Source organism: Cynocephalus volans, chromosome 15, assembly GCF_027409185.1.
Source record: "Cynocephalus volans isolate mCynVol1 chromosome 15, mCynVol1.pri, whole genome shotgun sequence".
NCBI classification, from domain to species: domain Eukaryota; kingdom Metazoa; phylum Chordata; class Mammalia; order Dermoptera; family Cynocephalidae; genus Cynocephalus; species Cynocephalus volans.
Genome location: NC_084474.1, coordinates 10,432,449 through 10,453,088, shown reverse-complemented (window position 1 = coordinate 10,453,088; position 20,640 = coordinate 10,432,449). Strand labels below are relative to the sequence as shown.

The following is a 20,640-nucleotide window of genomic DNA, read 5'->3' as shown; positions in this document are numbered from 1 at the left end:
ATCCTCAGGGCATTGGTTGAAAACATCAGCAGCAGTTATTTAATGTTAAAGCTGCCAAAGCAGTGATACCAGTTAGGGCAATAGGATGCTAGCCGAAAAATACTTAAAAGGAAAATATGGGAAATGAGATGTCTGTAGCAGGCTTTGAAAGCTCTGACATATTCCAGGAGATCTAGAAGGCCATGCACATGTGCAGAAAAGATCTGAAGAGGTGACTTGAGGTGACCTTAAGGCCCTGCACAACAGGAAGTGAAGGCTAAGGCACAGTAGTCAACCACCATAGCGTTTAAGGCATGCCTCGACACACACACACACACACACACACACACACACACACACACACACACACACACAGAGAGCCTCTGATCAAAGGGTGACACAGTTAAGACATTTGGCATTAGCTAACTAACAATTAGCTAACTGAGCAGAAACTTCAGTGGATTCACACAGCAAAGAACAACAGATTTCACAAAATTAGTGTAAGAAATTTACTAAACAAACAAACAGCAACTATAATATAAACATGGAGAGGTTCTGATTTCCAGAGTTGCTACATCATATTATGTTAAATGTTCAGTTTTCAAGAAGAGAAGGAGAGGGAGGGAGGGAGAATGGAAGAAAGAGAGAGATGCAAAGAAACAGGAAAGCATGGTTCACGTAAAGAGAAAAAACAAAAGCAATTGATAGAAACTGTCCATAGAATGATATCTTACCAAACAGAGAATATCAATAGTAATAGAAATTATCAAAAAGAACCAGATAGAATTTCTGAAGTTGAACATAGAAAACCTGAAATAAAAAATTTACTATAGGGGCTGAACAGCAGTTCTGAGAAGGTAGGATAAAGAATAAATGAATTTGAAAATAGGCCAATGGGAGTTATCTAAATTATCTAGTCTGAGAAACAGAAATAAAAATGAATAAAGAAAAATGAACAAACCTGATAGCTCTATGAGATACCATCAAGCTTACTGACATGGTGGGAGTTCTAAACAGAGAGAAAGAAGAGAAAGGGACAAAATAAATATTTAAAGAAATAATGGCTGATAACTTTCAAATTTAATGGAAAACAATTAATACACACATCAAAAAAGTCCAGCAACCTCCAAGTAGGATAAACTCAAAGAGTTATCCCTAGACACATCATACTCAAACTGTTGAAGGCCACAAAAATTAAAAAAAGAAAACCATGCATCACATACAAAGAATCCTCAATAATATTAACAGCCAATTTCTTATTAAAAACCATGGAGGCCAAGAGCAGTGGGATGACAAAGTACGGAAAGAAAAAGACTGTCAACCAAGAATTCTATATCCAGCAAAATTATCCTTCAAAAATGAAGGAAAAATTAAGACATTCCCAGATGAATACTGAGACAATTCATCTACCAGACCTACTCTACCAGATATGCTAAAGGGATTTTTTTCAGGCTAAAATGAAAGGACACCAACTAGTAACTCAAATCCATACAAAGAAATAAAAAGCATCATAAAGGATACTACATAGATAATAGTAAAAACGTATTATTGTTTGTAACTTTTTTTCTCATATCTGATTTGAAAGATGACTGGATAAAATAATAATTATAAAACTATATTGATGGGTTTATACTGTATAAAGAAGTAATTTGCATGACAATAATAGTACAAAGGAATGGGAAGAAAACAGAGTTCTAAGAGCAAAATTTTGTACACTATTGAAATTAAGGTGGTATTCATACACACTAGTTTAATTTAGGATGGTAAATATAATTCCCAGGGTAACCACTAAGAAAATAGCTTCCAAAATATAGTAAAGGAATCAATAAGGGAATTAAAATGGTACACTGGAGAATTTTGATTTAACAAAAAAGAAGGTGGTAATGGAGAAATGGAAAAAATAACATGAGACATAGTCTAAATAAATGTAAATCCCTCCTTATCTTACCCTATTGATAATAATATTAATGCTATGAATAATATAAGGTAGGTAATATAATTCTACTTTATTAATAATTTTATTAAATATAAATGGATTAAATACTCCAATCAAAATGCAGAGATTGTCAGAATAGATAAAAAAGGATCCAACAATATGATACTGACAAGAGACACACTTTTGATTCAAAGACACATTTCAGCATTTTTCACAATAGCCCACACATGGAAACAATGGAAGTGTTCTTAAGCAGAAGAATAGTTTGAAAATATGGTATATAGACATAGTGGAATATTAAAAAGGCAGGATATTCTGTCCTTTGCAATAGCGTGAATGACCCTAGAGGACATTATGCTAAGTAAAATAAGCAAGACACAGAAAGACAAATACTGCATGATCTCACATACACTCATATGTAGAATCTAAAAAAGTCAAACTCATAGAAGTCCCGGGAGAGCAGAATGGTGGTTACCTGGGGCTGTGGGTGGGAGGTAGATGGGTAATGTAACACACTAATAATAATGTATTACATATTTCAAAATAGCTAAAAGAATGAATTTTAAATGTTCTCCTCACAAAGAAATAATAAGTATTTGGGGTGATAAATATGTTAATTAGCCTGATTTGATCATTCTACATTGTATGCATGTAGTGAAACATCAGATTGCATCCCATAGATGTGTACACATTATTTGTCAATTAAAATAAAACTTAAAAAAAGAAAAAGACACAATAAAATAAAACTTAGAAAAAGACAAAGACATAAGTTAGTCAAAAGGAAATGAATAGTAAATATACTATGCAAGAAGTAATCAAAAGACAGTGGTAGTGGCCATAGTAATGTCAGATGAAACAGGATTTAGACAAATTTTTGCTAGAGACAAAGCACAATATTTTTAAATGATGAAAGGGTTAATCCATCAGGAAGACATAATCGTTATGTATACACAATAACCGAACCCCAAAATACATGAAACAAAAACTGATTGAATTGAAGGGAGCAAGAAACAATTCAACAATAATAGTTGAAAACTTTAATACTTTCAAAAATAGAATTACTAAGCAGAAGGTCAAATAAATAGAAAACTTGAACAGCACCATAAAGCAACTAGACCTAGCAGACATCAATAGAATACTCCACTCAACGACAGCAGGTTACACATTCTTCTCAGTGCACATAAAACGTACTCCAGGATAGTTCACATGTTACTCCATAAAACAAGCCTTGATAAATTTAAAAGGATTGAAGTAATACAAAGTATCATCTCTAACCAACTGGAATGAATTTGAAATCAATAATAGAAGGAAATTCACAAATATGTAGAAATTAAGGAAAACACACCTAAATAAACAATGGGTCAAGGAAGAAATTGCAACAAAAATTAGAAAATACTTTGAGGTAAATGAAAGCGAAAATTTAACATAGCAACACTTAAGCAGCTACAGCTGTGGTTACAGGGATATCTGGAGTTGTAAATACCTATATTAGAAGGAACAAGAATCTCAAATCAATAACTTAAAATGTCACCTTAAAAAACTAGAAAAAGAGGAGCAAACTAAACCCAAAGCAAGCAGAAGGGAAGAAAAAATAAAGATCAGAGCCAAAACAAATGAAACAGAGAATAGAAAGGGAAAATCAACAAAACCAAAAGATGGTTCTCTAATAAGATCAACAAAATTGACAAACCTTTAACTAGAATAAGAAAGAAAAAAAGAGTGAAGACTCAAATTACTAGAGTCGGGAATGAGCGAGGGGACATCACTTCCCAGCTTACAGAAATAAAAAGGCTTATGAAGGAATACTATGACCATATCAGATTACCTAGATGCAATGGACAAATTCCTAGAAAGACACAAACTACCAAAACAGATTCAGGAAGAAGGAGAAAATCTGAGTAGAAATATACCAAGTAAAGAGATTGATTTAGTAATTTTTAAAAGTTCTCATAGTTGTACCCCAAGCCCAAGTGGCTTCACTGGTGAATCCTACCACACATTTAAAGAACAATTAATAATTTTTCAAAAATTTTTCCAAACCGAAGAGGAAGGAATATTATTTGTCAAGAAAAGGGAATGAAGTACTGATCTATACTACCACATGGATGATACTTGACATTGTGCTAAGTGAAAGAAGCCAGTCACACAACACCACATATTGCATGATTCCATTTACATGAGCGGTCAGAATGCACAATCCATAAAGACTGAAGAACAGTTGACTGATTGTCAGGAGCTGGTGATAAGGAACAATTACTGCTATTGAATGTGGAGTTTCTTTTGCAGGTGATGTAAATAATCTAAAATTAGGTAGTGGTGATGATCGCAAAACTATGTCACTATGCTAGAAACTGCTGAATTGTACATCTTAAATGGATGAATTTTTGGGTATGCAACTTATATCTCAACAAAGCTGTTATATTTTCTTTTTCTCTTGGCCTTCATTTTCTGGTTCAAGGGATGAGAGGCTTGGGGTTGATTATGTCTATTCCTTCTTCCAGCTCATTTTATTCAATAGATGTATGCCTTTGAAGTTGTATGAAAATCAAACTTTAAAAGCAGAGCCCTGTTTACTCATTGTTTTATTCCCAGTGATGCTTTAGTTTTATTTCCCATGTTCTCTGTTAATCCTACACTCTAAGATTCTCTACCCCCCCCATTTTCTCTGTAGATATACAAACAGTGCAAAGTTTCCAAAGAATGCATAATTATTTAAAAATTGGTGTGTGTGTGCGTGTGTGTGCATATAATACATTATAAGTGTTAGGTGTGAAAAAATAGTTTTAATCTAGCAAGATAAATGATTTCAATTAGATGGAATTTTCTTAATATAAAAAAATTAAGTAATATACTTAATTTTTTTCACTAAGCAGTTTTTTTTTTTAAAATTATATTTTGTCGATATACATTGTAGCTGATTAATGCTCCCCATCACCAAAACCTCCCTCCCTTCTCCCTCCCCCTCTCCCCCCCAACCATGTCCTTTCTGTTTGTTTGTTGTATCAACTTCAAATAATTGTGGTTGTTATATCTTCTTCCCCCCCCCCCGTTTGTGTGTGTATGTGTGTATGTGTGTGTGTGAATTTATATATTAATTTTTAGCTCCCTCCAATAAGTGAGAACATGTGGTATTTCTCTTTCTGTGCCTGACTTGTTTCACTTAATATAATTCTCTCGAGGTCCATCCATGTTGTTGCAAATGGCAGTATTTCATTCGTTTTTATAGTTGAGTAGTATTCCATTGTGTAGATGTACCACATTTTCCATATCCACTCATGTGATGATGGGCATTTGGGCTGGTTCCAACTCTTGGCTATTGTAAAGAGTGCTGCGATGAACATTGGGGAACAGGTATACCTTCGACTTGATGATTTCCATTCCTCTGGGTATATTCCCAACAGTGGGATGGCTGGGTCGTATGGTAGATCTATTTGCAATTGTTTAAGGAACCTCCATACCATTTTCCATAGAGGCTGCACCATTTTGCAGTCCCACCAACAATGTATGAGAGTTCCTTTTTCTCCGCAGCCTCGCCAGCATTTATCGTTCATAGTCTTTTGGATTTTAGCCATCCTAACTGGGGTTAGATGGTATCTCAATGTGGTTTTGATTTGCATTTCCCGGATGCTGAGTGATGTTGAGCATTTTTTCATATGTCTGTTGGCCATTTGTATATCTTCCTTAGAGAAATGCCTACTTAGCTCTTTTGCCCATTTTTTAATTGGGTTGATTGTTTTCTTCTTGTAAAGTTGTTTGAGTTCCTTATATATTCTGGATATTAATCCTTTGTCAGATGTATATTTTGCAAATATTTTCTCCCACTCTGTTGGTTGTCTTTTAACTCTTTTAATTGTTTCTTTTGCTGTGCAGAAGCTTTTTAGTTTGATATAATCCCATTTGTTTATTTTTCCTTTGGTTGCCCGTGCTTTTGGGGTCGTATTCATGAAGTCTGAGCCCAGTCCCATTTCCTGAAGTGTTTCCCCTATGTTTTCTTTAAGAAGTTTTATTGTCTCAGGGTGTATATTTAAATCCTTAATCCATTTTGAGTTGATTTTAGTATACGGTGAGAGGTATGGATCTAGTTTCATTCTCCTGCATATCGATATCCAGTTATCCCAGCACCACTTGCTGAAGAGGCAGTCCCTTCCCCAGTGAATAGGCTTGGTGCCTTCAACATACGCAAATCAATAAATGTGATACACCATATTAATAAACTCAAACACAAGGACCATATGATCATATCTATAGATGCTGAAAAAGCATTTGATAAAGTTCAGCACTCATTCATGACAAAGACCCTCTATAAGTTAGGTATAGAGGGAAAGTATCTCAACATAATTAAAGCCATATATGACAAACCCACTGCCAATATCATCCTGAATGGGGAAAAGCTGAAAGCTTTTCCTTTAAGAACAGGCACTAGACAAGGATGCCCACTCTCACCACTCCTATTCAACATAGTGTTGGAAGTACTAGCCAGAGCAATCAGAGAAGAGAAGGAAATAAAGGGCATCCAGATTGGAAAAGATGAAGTCAAACTGTCCCTGTTTGCAGATGACATGATCCTATATATCGAACAGCCTAAAACCTCTACAAAAAAACTCTTGGAATTGATAAATGATTTCAGCACAGTAGCAGGATACAAAATCAACACACAAAAATCAGTAGCATTTCTTTTCTCCAATAGTGAACATGCAGAAGGAGAAATCAAGAAAGCCTGCCCATTTACAATAGCCACCAAAAAAATAAAATACTTAGGAATTGAGTTAACCAAGGAGGTGAAAAATCTCTATAATGAGAACTACAAACCACTGGTGAGAGAAATTAGAGAGGATACAAGAAGATGGAAAGATATTCCATGCTCTTGGATTGGAAGAATCAACATAGTGAAAATGTCCATACTACCCAAAGTGATATACAAATTCAATGCAATCCCCATCAAAATTCCAAAGACATTTTTCTCAGAAATGGAAAAAACTATTCAGACATTTATATGGAACAATAAAAGACCACGAATAGCCAAAGCAATGCTCAGCAAAAAAAATAAAGCTGGAGGCATAACACTACCTGACTTTAAGCTATACTACAAAGCTATAATAACCAAAACAGTATGGTACTGGCATAAAAACAGACACACTGACCAATGGAATAGAATAGAGAATCCAGAAATCAACCCACACACTTACTGCCATCTGAACTAAGCAGTTTTTGGAGTACCTTTTCTCAGACAAACTCTGGAGGCACGGAGGTAGGTGAAAATATTTAGATAAATTAGGTACAGCCATCGCATATAGACATGAGAGCACTAAAAAAGGAAAACCAGAAAACCTGGGTTTTGATTTTAACTCTGACATGGGCAAGTCCATTAAAAGCTTTAAATATTAGCTGTTTATTGTAAATATATATAATAAATAAATATATAAGTATTTTTAAGTATATATGTGTATATGTATATGTATATAATTACTGTGGGGCATACCCTCAATATCTGCTGCAGGTAATAATAAACATAATGTGGACTGGCTGGTTAGCTCAGTTGGTTGGAGTATGGTGCTGATAACACCAAGGCCCGGGGTTTGATCCTTGCACTGGTGAGCTGCCAAAAAATAAATGAAAATAAAAACAATGGCTGACATTTATTGAACCCTGGATGTGAGCTGAGCGGTTCATGCATAGAGTCTCATTTAATCCTCAAAAGACTCCCTTGAAGTAGGAATTATTCCTCATCCCATTTTATAGATGAGTAAAACCAAACTTGTCAGGTTAGTAAGTGGCAGAAACAGCACTCTTAGCCTCTAGGAACTGTTCCTGGTAATACATTCTCAGCAAATGGCCTGAGACCTTTGAGAACCCTGACATTTGTAAATGTCAAGTAATATCTCTCATTCAATACAGTAAGGAGCTACTGAGAAATTTAAATAATTTCTTTTGGGCTAATGATGGACATTGGCTGGGTTCTTACTGGTTCTCAATGAACTAAAGCACACAAGTATTACTGTTATATAAGCAGGCAAAGGTAATTTCAAAGCCACCATGGGATCTTGGTGCTGAGTTTGAGCCTGGGTCACCCTTTTTTTTTTTTCTACTCTGATGTGTTTTACTTTTATTTTTAATTTTATTTTGTCGATATACATTGTGGTTGATTATTGTTGCCCCTTTACCAGCAGTCTTTGCCAGTACATATCTTGGGTATCAAATGCTGAAGTTTTCAAAAGCTCCAGGTCCCCTTTATAAAAACAAACAAACAAACCTGCTTTATAAATGATATGCTATTCATATCGAAGGTAATCTAAATCTCACTGCAATAGATCAGGATTACATGGAGTCAGAAAGTTCTAGTACTTTGTCATACAGCAACATTCGCATTTAAGTGCACGAGTGAATCAGTGCACATGTTTGTGTCACTCTGTGACAAATTTATAAAGGAGGATTCATTTTATCTCTGTGCTCTGAAGTGTGAGTTAGAAACGATATTTGTATTTAGAGCAAGATGCTATTCATTGCACTTCTACTGTAGCTTTCTCTCTTTTTTCCAGCTCAGTAAACCACACTAATTCTATAAGATTTCCTAACTACATTAACTTTCTTATTGCCTCTCACTGGTCTATTGTCTTGTTAGACTAAACTGCCAGCTGAAAGGTGGAATTAGGGAATCAAATTTAAAAACAAACTTATACTTTGGTATTACTTACAGGACTTATACTTGTTAAGGATGAAATATTTCTGAATTAGTCTTGACCAGGAGTCAGTTTTTGATGGAGTTTTAAATTTTAACATGTTAAAGTGCATTTTTGTTTATACAATATTCATACCAACAAGGGTGGCTTGAATGCCAAGCTAATTGTTAAGAAATTTGAGCTTTTTCCTTTTGCTGGAGAATAGAACCCCGAGAGTCGGTAGGGAAGTTTGAGATACGCGCAGAGTCTTAAATGGACCTGAAAATGGAGCACCTAAGGGGTGTTGGGAAGTGGCTAAATTGGTCAGGATTTACTAAGCGCCCATGTTTCAGCCAGCTCATCTCTGTAACAATGCTGTCACCAAGCAGGATGGTTCACAGTGCAGGGAAGTGGAGACCCAGGGAAACTGGATGTTCAGACACTGTCTAGGAAATTGCTGTGGATGGGGAACTTCACTCTTTTGACATTCAGTCTAGTGTAATAACAATGTCATTTTGTGCTGCTATTGCTTACTTTTTCATGCTTTTAGTTTTCCACAGCATAGCTATTAAAACATGACAAACTAATAAGTAGTCATCTCTAGAGGTACTTTTAAGTGGCAAAGTGATCGGTTAGTGATTCTCGCCTGTGGAGAATTTCCAGCATCCTTCCTTCACTCCCTCCAGCATTCATGGAGTGCCTATTTTGAGCTAGTCAGGGTGCTTCATGGTCATTCTCAGTGGCTCTTATGCTCAAAACAGGGTGGTGGATAATAATGAAAAAACAGACAAACGTAGAGTGCAAATTCTAAGACGTGCTGTGGAGGGACCTGTAGTGAGGAACACAGGTGAGGGAAGGAGCTGGCGTAGAAACATCCTCATCACCTGCCTGACCAAGACGGTGGCATTTCAGTTGATGCCTGTGCAATGAGGAGGCAGCCACATGAAGAATGTCCAAGCAGAGGTGTGAAGTCTAAGGCAGGAAAAGTTTTGGCACTTAGTGAAACTGAAAGAAGGGCAGTGGGGCTGGTTGGAGCTTAGTGGCTGAATAGATGAGGACCCCCCTTAACCAACCTTGGGCAAACAAAACCCGGGGTGCCTCTCTCCCTAGGATCCGATGCCCAGTGCTGGCACCGTGGATCTGCTCACCCTAGCACCTGCTCTCAGGGCTCACTCTATTCCAGCCCCAGGAAATGCATCTCCACATCTCTTGGCCTTTGTCCTCAAAACAAAAAGTGACATTAAGTTTCCAAATGCTTCTAAAGTTTGTGGGTTACACCACTGGTAACACTAGAGAGAGTTGCTGCTTTGGAGTGCAGGGAGGATTTGAGTTGTGGAAATACATAGCTAACAGAAAACACAAATGCATTAACCTGCCACATTCCTTCATTCATATAGTGTGACAACCATCTGAATTCTTGCCAAGCATTGTTTCCCACTATTGCTGAACATTCATCTCCTTGCTTCTCTTTGTGAATCAATCCATGGTCTGGCAGCACTCATACATTAGCATGAAATTTGCAATAGATGCATATGGTGGCTAAGGAATATTAGAAAACTCATCTTATTCTTAAATTCACAATATTTGTAACATTCATGTATGTATATGTTTAGCCATAATATGTATGAACCACGATATAGATTTTTTCCACTGGTGACTAGATAGACCTTGAATATTTAATTACAAATAGGTTTACTTTTGTAAAAATATTCAATAAGATTTAACTAACTTTTCACAAATAGTGAAAAAGTTTAATTTAAAATTTTGATATTGATTATAATTTACATTTGCCTTTAATGTTAGTAGAAATTTTAGGTTATCTTAGAAGAAAAATAACTTTCAAAATACATATGAAAAATAATTTATTCAATTTTTTACATTCAATTTGTATTTTTATGAAAATATATTCAAACTTTGAAGTCTTTGGATGCAATTACATTTTTAAAAAGTTCTTTAGATCACTGAGAATAAGAACATGTCAAGATGGGGCTAGAAATGGAAGACACTAAAATAGAGCTCAGAAATGGGAAAAAAGCAGCAGAAAACAGAAAAATTTCAGAGGCAATCTGCTTAAATTTTTAAAATCCTGAAACAATGAAAAGTAGGCTTCTGTCAAGTGTGACTGATATAAAATTCACAAAAAGTACATTACACATTTTTCAGATTTAATTACTGATCAAAATAAAGGCAAGCCAATTGAATATTGCAAATTGTTTAGATATTTACTACTGGTCAAAACAATGAAAATGAGCAAGGAAATTTTTCTTTTTAAATCCACCATTTGAGCAGGTCTGATAAAAATCCATGAAATTTTATATTCTTCACTAAGTAAAGGTTGAAATACTAATCAAAATAACGAGAATAAATGATGAAAGCATTCATGTCAAACTCCTACTTCAGAAGCAGCAAATGCAGCTCTGCCCAGCTGTCAGATGGTGCGGAACATCCTTCCCAGACCCACCACCTGGCTGGGAAGATGAGAGCCTTGGAGCTCTCCTGTCTTTTGGAAGCTAAACCCAGAGGAAGTCTTTTGATCCTTGTGAGGATTGCTTCTAGAAAACAATCTGATTCAGACTAACGATTGCACTCTCTGCTTTCTCTGCTCCACCATTTTTGCAATGCAATACTCTAGCATTACTGTTGCCACCACCAAGGCTCTGACCAGAGGTGTTCCCTGGACCGACTTCCCAGCCTCAGAAACTTGAGGTCTGTCAATCCTTAGTAAAACATAGCTCTGGAATAAAAGGAAGTTTACCACTACGAAAACTGCATCTGGTTTCACACAGTATTTATCAAAGACCCCAATTAAAGACATCATTTCAGCAGTTCTCTTCTCTAACTAACCTTTTTTTTACAGAAATTGAAACTTTCTCCAATTAAATATGGCTACCAGCCCCACAGGAATTTTTGGCCAGTGAGATTAGCTACAAGGCTCTTAAAACTTTGATATCTTACTAGGATCTGCTGTTGGGTGGCTGTACAGCCAGAAAGACTTTCGATCAATGGAAAGATATGATACCTGACCTTAGTGAGTATAAATGGATCATGCCTGACATTGTGTGGGAAATTGATGAATATAACAATTTTGAAAAAATTCGAATTTGAAATATATCAATTTCGAAAAGCCTTCCTAATTCAGAAGACCTTGCAAAGTTAGCATCAGACTTTGACAAGATTGTTGAAAGCCTCAGCTTACTGAAGGGCTTTTTCACCGTAGGTCACAAATTGCTTAATGAAGTCATAGGAGATCCTGACCTATTTCTTTTATTAGGTTCACCTGGAGAAACAACATTTAGTGCAACAGATCAGGGATCTGAAAGTGACAGGCATTATAGAAAGGGTCTGCTTGGTGAACTCATTCTCTTACAGCAGCAAATTCAAGAGCGTGGAGAGGAAGCACACAGAGCTACCGGCCGATATAGCACCAGCTATGCCCAACAGAAGCGCAAAGTGTCAGACAAAGAGAAAATTGACCAATTTTGGGAAGAACTTCTGCATGCTCAAAGTATCAGAGAATCTTTGAATGGTTAAAAAAGGAGAACAAAGAATTAAAAAATTAGTATTGCACAAAGATGACAAAGGCATCCATTATGGAAAGCTTTCTTTGATAGACCTGCCTTCTGAAGTTCCTGGTGTTCTCTCTGATTATGTTGCCAGTTACAACACACAAGGTCTTCTGCCATGTGTGGCCGGAGATCAGAGTGCTGGGAAAACTAATGTTTTGGAAAGATTGCTCAAGCATGAATATTCCCAAGAGGATCCGGGGAGATGATGACACATTCTCTAGCTAAGGTGACTCTGAGTGAGGGTCCTCGCCAGGGGGCCTTCTTTAAAGATAGTTTTTGGGAGTTTGATCTCATCAAAGAGGGAGACCTTGCAGCACTGAGAGATGAAGTAGAACTCTGAGGGAGGAAAACTGTGAAAGAAGGCTGTGCTGTTAGCCCTGAGCATATCCTTAAATGTAAAAGGTCCTGGACTAAAGAGGACGGTGCTCACTGACTTACCAGGTATGTTTCATACTGTGACATCAGACATGGCTCTGACACAAAGGAAACTATTTTCAGTATCAGCAAAGCTCATAAGCGGAATCCTAATACCGTCATACTATGTATTCAAGATGGATCTGTGGATGCTGAATGCAGTATTGTTACAGACTTGGTCAGCTGAATGGATCCTCATGGAAGAAGGACCATATTTGTTTTGACCCAAGTAGACCTGGCAGAGAAAAATGTAGCTAGTCCAAGCAGGATTCAGCAGATAACTGAAGGGAAGGTCTTCTCAAGGAAAGCTCTAGGTTATTTTGCTGTTGTAACAGGAAAAGGAAAAAGCTCTGAGAGCACTGAAGCTACGAGAGAATATGAAAAATTTTTTTCAGAATTTAAAACTCCTAAAAACAAGCATGCTAAAGGCACACCAAGTGACTGCAAGAAATTTAAGCCTTGCTGTATCAGACTGCTTTTGGAAAATGGTATGAGAATCAGTTGAACAACTGGCTGATAGTCTCAAAGCAACATATTTTAACTTTGAAACTGAGTAGAAGAATAACTATCTTTTCCTGCCTTGACCGGAATGAACTACTTGAAAAAGCTAAAAATGAAATCCTCTATGAAGTTATCAGTCTGAGCCAGGTTACACCGAAACATTGTGAGGAAATCCTTAAACAATCTTTGTGGGAAAGAATATCAACTCATGTGACTGAAAACATCTATCTTCTAGTTGCACAGACCACGAATTCAGAAACTTTTAATACTACAGTAGATAGCAAGCTTAAACAGTGGATTGATAAACAGCTACCTAAAAAAGCAGTAGAGGTTGCTTGGGAGACCCTACAAGAAGAATTTTCTCTCTTCATGACAGAACCCAAAGTGAAAGAACATGATGACATATTGATAAACTTAATGAGGCTGTTAGGGAAGAAATATTAAATACCACAAGTAGAATGACTTTGCAGAGGACAGCTTGAGAGTTATTGAACACAATGCTTTGTAAGACCGGTCCATATCTGATAAACAGCAGAGGGATGCAGCTATTTATTTTATGGAAGAGGCTTTTCAGGCTTGTCTCAAGGACACTGAAAATGCCATTGAAAATATGGTAGGTCCAGATTGGAAAAAAGACGTGGTTGTACTGGAAGAATCGGACCCAAGAACAGTGTGTCCGCAATGAAACCAAGAATGAATTAGATAAGATGTTGAAATGTAGTGAGTAGCACCCAGCTCAGCTTTCAAGTGATGAGATAACCGCAGTCCAAAAAAACCCTTGAATCCCAAGGAGTAGAAGTAAATCCCAGCTTGATCAAGGATACTTCACATAAGTTTATAGAAGATATTTCTTAAAACATCTCTAAACCATTGTAACCTTTGTTGAAGAGGCTTTTATTACTACCAAAGGCATTTTGTAGATTCTGAGTTGAAATGCAATGATGTGATCTTGTTTTGGCAAATACAGGACATGCTTGCTATCACTGCAAATACTTTAAGGCAGCAACTTGCCAACACTGAAGTTAAGTGATTAGAGAAAAACATCAAAGAGGTATTGGAAGAATTTGCTGATGACAGTGAGAAGGTTAAATTGCTTACTGGTAAATGAGTTCAATTGGCTGAAGACCTCAGGAAAGCAAGAGAAATTTAAGAAAAACTTGATGCTTTCATCAAAGCTCTTTATCAGGAGAAGTAAATAAAATGCTACTCATAACATAATTGCCTCTGCTACATCTGAAGAAAGAAAAGTTCAAAGTTTTTTGTCCTGCCTCTTTTTCTTCTGCTATTACACCTTTCTAAACATACAATAAAGTTATGGGATTAAAAAAACAAAAACAAAAACAGATTAATAACTGCAATTTTTCATTGGATGAAAAATAAATCTATAGAAACTAGCCTTTATTTTATGTTCAAAGATTATATATACTTGTTACTACTGTTACGTGTTTTATAGTGAATCTTCAAGACCAGCTATGGGCAGTGAAGTTATTTGTGATGAAAGCACTTAAGTTCTTGATAAGAGAATATAGAAAAAATAACTAACAGAGAAAAGTTCACATGATGTAATTATTAGAATTTAAAAAAGGTTGAACAAATAGCAAACAATAGTGTAGTGCTATTTAACAAACAGAAGAAATATCAATATAAAACATTGGTATATAATGTTCTAAAAATGCAAATATCCAGTATTTAACTATACATATTGATGCATTTTGATGCTTTTTTAAATTTTAACATTTGTTGTCCAATATTTCTGGAAAACAATGAATAGTTTCTAAGAAATGATTTTGGAATTTAAGGCTGGAATGTCTGAACATGTAAGACAGATTAAAAAAATAAATAAAAGCTACCTAATGGGAAAATCAAATTGAAGTTATCTTTTAATGCATAATGAAGTGAGAAAAGAAATTGCACATAAAATAATTTTAAGAGAACCTTTTTCTAAATTGAAAGATATTTTATGTGATGCATCTAAATTAACATACCTTTAAAATATCAGGAAATTAGAAAAAGGAAACAGAAATATTTCCATAACTATGAAGGTCCATGTATAAATAATTCCAAAACTAATTTCTATAGAAACTATTTTCTGACCATTGTAGATTGAGATATGTCTTAATTATAGACAGAACTGAAAAAACTCAGCAACATATTGTTCTTTTTAGTTTCATATGAAATATACTGTCAAAGAAAAATTTGAAAAAGTTAAGAAATACTGTATAGATCCAGATATCTCTTTAAGAGATGGTGAGATTTATACTATATGTAATTCCAATTTATATAATGAATTTAAAAATATTTTGTAGTATTTTCTAGGATAATGATAATTTTTCCTTTGCAATCTGCCCTTACAATTCTACTTGTAAAATCCATTGTTTTTTTTCTGAGTCTAAATATTACCTAAAAATAAAGACTTTTATTGACAGTTGCTGCTGTCTTAGCAGAATGAAATTTCTCCAAACAAAAAAACTCTAAGAACTACAGTGGCTTAAGAAAGATCACCGAATTCAGCATTACTCTCAATAGAAAGAGATTGTGTGGAAAATCTTTATTGGGAACACATTAGTGATTTTGTTGACATGAAGGCAAAACGTAAATTTAATGGGATAAACGTATGAATATGTATGAGTTACGCTTGTCTTCATTTTCTTACTCTTCCACCACCACCGATACGACATCAAGAAATCTCGACATTGACCATGACTCCAACATTGTCACATCATATCATTAGGAAGGTACACTTGTGGAGATAGCAGGATAGCATGTTTCATTTAGCAGTTAGGTTTACAACATTTTACTCTCCAGACGCATGGGGTGTGGGGTCCGTTTGTCCTCTTGTGCAGATCTGCAGAGTCAAGGCCAGCTTGAGTGCAGGAGCCTCCCTCCTTCAGTGTTGTGTGCTCTTGTGTTCTCCAGAAACTTATGCAGAGTAAGTGATTTCTGTTGTTGTTGTCTGTTTTTCATAATTGAGATTTTATTTGTTGTGTGGAGGATCAGTACATCGACATTTCAATTTGTATGCAATTCTAAACGTACCTACCAAAACTCTAAAAAGCCACATACGGTGATTCTTTTTTAAACTGTTATTCCAGTGACTTTCCAGCTTCTAATTTGGAGGCAAATTTTCCTTAAGAGGATATCAAATACCAGTATCTTCAGATGTTGATAAGCCGTTACATAAGTCCCACCAATTCACCATTTAATATCATATATATTATGTACTCAAATTTTCAATCATTCACAGCACATTAACAAAACGAATAGGAAAACTGGACTATCACGACCAAAGACGTTACAGAGTGCACACAATTCTGACAGGGAAAGCAGCGATCAAGGAGTGGTTTTCTTTCTTTTTTAAAAAAATTCAGTTTTATTTATATTTATTTTCGTGGGGTACTGTGTGATGTTTCAACACATGCATATCCTGCACATTGATTCACTTAGGATAGATAGCATAGCTTTGTCCCCATTAATTCACCTCTTATATTGCCCCACCCCATCCCTTCCATCCAGACTCTGGTAACCCTTATTCTACTCTGTAATTTTTTTTTAAAACACGCAAAGAGTAACATCCTTATTGCAAAAAGAACTCGGAAAAATGTATTAGAAAAATCTAAGTAGAAATTTGGTGAAGGACATGAGCAGATACGTCACACTCAGTGGTTGAGAAATACATTCATTCTAGGATCTGGTGGCAGGTGGGGCGGGGCTTGCGCGAGGGGCGGGGCTTGCGCGAGGGGCGGGGCTTGCGCGGTCCACGCTCAGGATCGGGCCTCGCTGGTTCTTTTGCAGGCCTGGATGTGCGGCGGGGGCGGAGGTGAGGCCGGTTAGTCTCAGGCCCCCGGGCGGCTGTGGGGCTGGCTCCGTTCCAGAGTAAGTGCTTAATAAATGTTTGCTGAATGAGTGAATATTGCCTGCTTCTACTTCCCTCAATACTAGTCAAAAGCCACTGTCAGAAACGACCTGACTTTTTTGGGGGGGGGGCGGTTCCCCACCACCCCAAAGCCACTGCTTCTCTTGTCCCCTGGGCGGACGTCATGTCTGTGCTGCATCCCGCAGCAGGGGTCGTCTGTAGAGGACACGCCCGCAGCCCCGCTGGCTGGGCTGTCACGACAGCTCCCCAGGACAAACACACCCACACGCTGCAGCTTCCAGCAGGGTATGGCACCCGGGTATTCATTGTATTTTTTCTTTTACTGACAATCTCTACTTTTTAAGAGATTGGTATAAATAAATTCCCGTAGTAGAATCCGTACGCCTCTACGTATGTGAAATAAGTAGTTCTCCTTTCATCTTTTTGTTGAAAAAATGTTAACTTTGCATTAAATACACACATAATGAACACTACGTTTTCTGAGACTGGTGTATAGTTTTTATAAGACTTTCTGTATAAATCGTTGTGGGTTGTTATCAAAATAACTGATAGAAAAATACAGAAGTAAGTCTCAGGTTCTCGGTGGCTTGATAATCGAAAAACATTGTTTCAAGGCCAAAGATGCATTAATTGGTTGAGGGTAAGTGTGACTTTTATGAAGTCAGACTGATGGATGCGTGCTGGTGGGCGGTGTGCGAGGCTGCTGTTCTGTGGGGCTGGGCTGTGGTACAGCCAGGCCTTGGATCGGTGTCTGTGGCCTTGCTTGTTTAATTGTAGATCCGCTTTCGGAACCACGTTACCCTGCTAGCCACACACGGTAAGCTTTCAGCTGCTATAATCTTCTCAGCTACCTTTATACCCCTGTAAGAACTTTATTTCTTTCTCATTTCTCTTTCCTTGTAAAGGAATCTTCCCAACTTGATCTCAGCTGAATTTCTGTGCTTTTTAGTCTGTTTGCTTTAGGCAAAAATTGAACGAGATCACCCGTGAACCTTTTAGTGTAAGATATACAGGTGTGAGGAATTAATCGAGGTCCTCTTTAAGGATGGTTGTGTGATATTATGAACCAGAAGAAAATCATATAAAAGATGCTCTTCTCTTTTAATTAAAAAGAAATTCCAAATAAAATCACATCAGTTTATAAGCATTTGAAATACATCATTTCCCGACTGTTTGGTAGAAATAGAGGGATTATTGCAATTTCCGTGGGTCTTTACATTTTCCTAATGATGTTCTTTGTTAAGTGCTCTGCTTGGTGTTTGTTGTCCCCCACCTGGGAAATCACTTGATGCTGAAGAGGAAAATGAGTGATCAATATGTAAAAATACCTTTTTTAAAAAAAAAATAGCTGATAGTAATTTATGGCTTAAGATAAAGTAAATGGACAATGGCAAAGGGATTTTGATTTCTCCAGAAACTATACTCTGTTGGATTTTACATGATCAAGAGAAATCTATTTGTAGGACATATCCGTGCTCTGAGTAATGATTGTGCTAATTCACTATTCAGTTGTAAATGGTCAAATGCTTGCTGACTGAAGGGCTGGTGGCAGTGTTGGCAGGCAGTGTCCCCAGGGCTCTGACAGACACCTCCATCTTGATCAGAGACACCTCAGCTATGCAGTTTGTAGACACCTTCGGGGAGGCCCCACGTTGTTTGCTCATTCTTTGTGAGTGGCCTTTGCAATCTGGAAAGTACTCCTTGGGAGCTGAGATGTGACCACCAAACTAACTTCCGTCTGCAATCAAAGCCAAGATTTTTGCCTCACTGCCAAAAGGATTCCCAGGGACAACCATAGCTGGGTGCTTCATTACAGTGCAAGTGTCACTGAAGGCACAAACAGTAATTTTATATAATGTGGACGTTGAGAAAATGACAACGATGAGGATAGTAAACCTCACTGCAAAGGTGTGGGCACAACTAAATCCACCCAGAGCCCACCTGGCAGGAGGTTGTGGGCGGCAGTATACAGTTTGTGCTCGAATACCTGATCCATATGAAAATAGCCCTTCTATGCCTGAATTGAAATCCAGAAGTATGTATCTTAGATGATACAAAGGGGAAACGGAAGAGAAAATACAGTCATAACTACAAGAATCTACTCTTCTAAACCTTTACTTTCTTTTTGAGATTATTGAGGACTGAGTAGAATTATGAGGTTGTCAGAAAGAAAAAGCATAAAAAGCAAACCTCTTCCATCACCTGCCCTGCTTCTTTTTCTCATAGTTTGTCCTGTGTTGAATCTGAACATGATCAGGAGGAATGATAGGAGGATTAGGTTTTGGATCCAACCAAATATCTGAATACAAATTCCTATTTTTCTTATTAGACCTTCAGAATCTATGGTGACTTGAGGTAGACAAGGTCGTCTAATATATGCAGTGAAACTCAGAGAAAACATGAACCTCTACATAATGTGAAAGAAACATGCCAATTCATTTATTTGCATGTCAGAGAGAAGTGATCTATTGGAAATGGTGGTTAAAATTTAGAAAGAAAATAAAAAATACTTCAACAGGGACAGAATGTATAAAGAAATTACTCAGAAAATTAAGATTTAATAGTATTTGATTTTAAAAACATGGTCTTTGATGGTGTTGTATGTCTACAGTGTCTCATGTCATTGTAAATTGTCTTTTGTTAATAATTTTAAGCTTTCGAGTAATTAAGATTAGAATAGATCTGCTTATGTCTCCAGCCTTGTATGGCTGAGGCATTTTGTTATGCAGAACATGATTACATGACCTGTGATGAGGCCTCTCAATTTTTCTTGGCAAAATAATAGCAATGATATTTCTCTTTTAAAAAATCTTTACAACCATCTGAAAGCACTTTTTCTCTATCAAGTTAATTTTTTTTTTTTTTTGTAAGCTAACTCTGGCATTTTCTCTGGACAGACTTTGTATTGCCCCCCCACAGCGGGAAGTTGAACTGCCCAGGCAGTCGCGGTCCCTGCCCCAGCTGGGGAGGGTCTCTGTCGAAAGTGCTCATTTATTAACAAAGACAAATTGTGTGTTCAAACTTACAATGAAATCTGAATGAACTTGAAAGACACAATAGGTAGTTTAGAATCAAAAGAAGTTCTTAAATAAAATACATTCTGCTTATTTTCAGTGTCCGGGTTATGAAAATAAGCACTGCCCTTCCCCAGGTGGTTTTGGGCAGGTTGTTTTGGACTGATGAGTGTTTCATCCCATGAATGGGATGCAAAGACAGACTGTGGAAGGAGGCCACTGAGGAAGGAAACTTGGTGGGGCTCATGGGCCCATGCCCTCACATCATTTTTGGCCTAGATCCTCAATCTCTTGTGAATTCTATGGTTACTTGTCCATAATTTTTAATAACTCCTGCTTCACCCCTATCCCCGAACAAACTTTTCAGCTCTTCTTGTTGTTTTAGGACAGTGAACCTCGGCCCAGGCAGTGATGCTGTGCTGAGTCGAGACTGGGTAGCCTGCGGGAATGGCGCTCAGTGCTCCCGTCCCCAGCCTGCCGCCTGCCTGCCTGTGATGCACGGTGTAGCTGCTCGTCAGTCTGGGGCCATCACAGCTTCCACCACCAGGTCTCACGTCAGTGAACAGAAAGATGACCACTGAGGACAAACCCCTTTTGATTCTTCACTTACAAAACATGGACCAGAAGAAAGAAATGCCACTTATTCAGTATCCCTTCTTTTTCACTATTAATTAGGAGGTGGTCTCCAAAGAGTAGGTAA

The 20,640-nt window shown here is 37.0% G+C and overlaps 1 protein-coding gene and 1 pseudogene across 1 annotated transcript in view; both read left to right on the top strand.

Annotated features, from left to right (window-relative positions):
- The window catches only part of PXDNL (peroxidasin like), a 430,031-nt gene that overhangs the window by 41,600 nt on the left and 367,791 nt on the right, over positions 1 to 20,640 (top strand). The gene's annotated exons all lie outside the window — the stretch shown is intronic.
- LOC134364090 (dynamin-like 120 kDa protein, mitochondrial) lies at positions 11,569 to 14,247 on the top strand (annotated as a pseudogene).